The sequence below is a fragment of the Macadamia integrifolia genome, chromosome 5 (assembly GCF_013358625.1).
Source record: "Macadamia integrifolia cultivar HAES 741 chromosome 5, SCU_Mint_v3, whole genome shotgun sequence".
Classification (NCBI taxonomy): Eukaryota; Viridiplantae; Streptophyta; class Magnoliopsida; order Proteales; family Proteaceae; genus Macadamia; species Macadamia integrifolia.
In genome coordinates this window covers 38,000,425-38,000,978 of record NC_056561.1, presented here as the reverse complement: position 1 = coordinate 38,000,978, position 554 = coordinate 38,000,425, and positions in this window count along the sequence as shown.

Below are 554 nucleotides of genomic sequence, written 5' to 3'. Positions count from 1 at the left end.
TGTTGAGAGGGTTCCCTAGAAAGGTAACATGGCAGCCAACGGGAGTGTGTACAGAAACATCAACAATGATGAAAATTTCCACTTTTCATTAAAAACGAAACTATTATTTCACCTTCCCTATATCCGGGCGTAGGAACCATACTTCTTTTTAAGTTTCTTTCTCCTTATATTTTTTTTTAATTGCTTGTTTCTGTATCAGTACTTATTTTATTTTAGGCAGAAGGTTACCTATGAGAGAGAGAGAGAGAGAGAGAGAGAGAGAGATGGAATGGATTCCTAAGAGTACGCGGCGCTTGCGGGCCTGCGGCCTTGCGCGCTTGTTACTATGTGACGGCCCACGCACTTGCGTATGTGTAATTGTGGAGGCACATGCGTGTGTATCAACAACAACTACTACCATTATGGATTGGTGGTGGTGTGCGACATTGTTTGTGTCTTTCGAGGTGTACACCTCTTTCTCTTTCTTTCCTCGTTTTGCTTTCATTTTATTACTTCCCTAATCATCATTATTACCTACAGTCTTTACTATTTACTATTATTATTATTATTTTTTA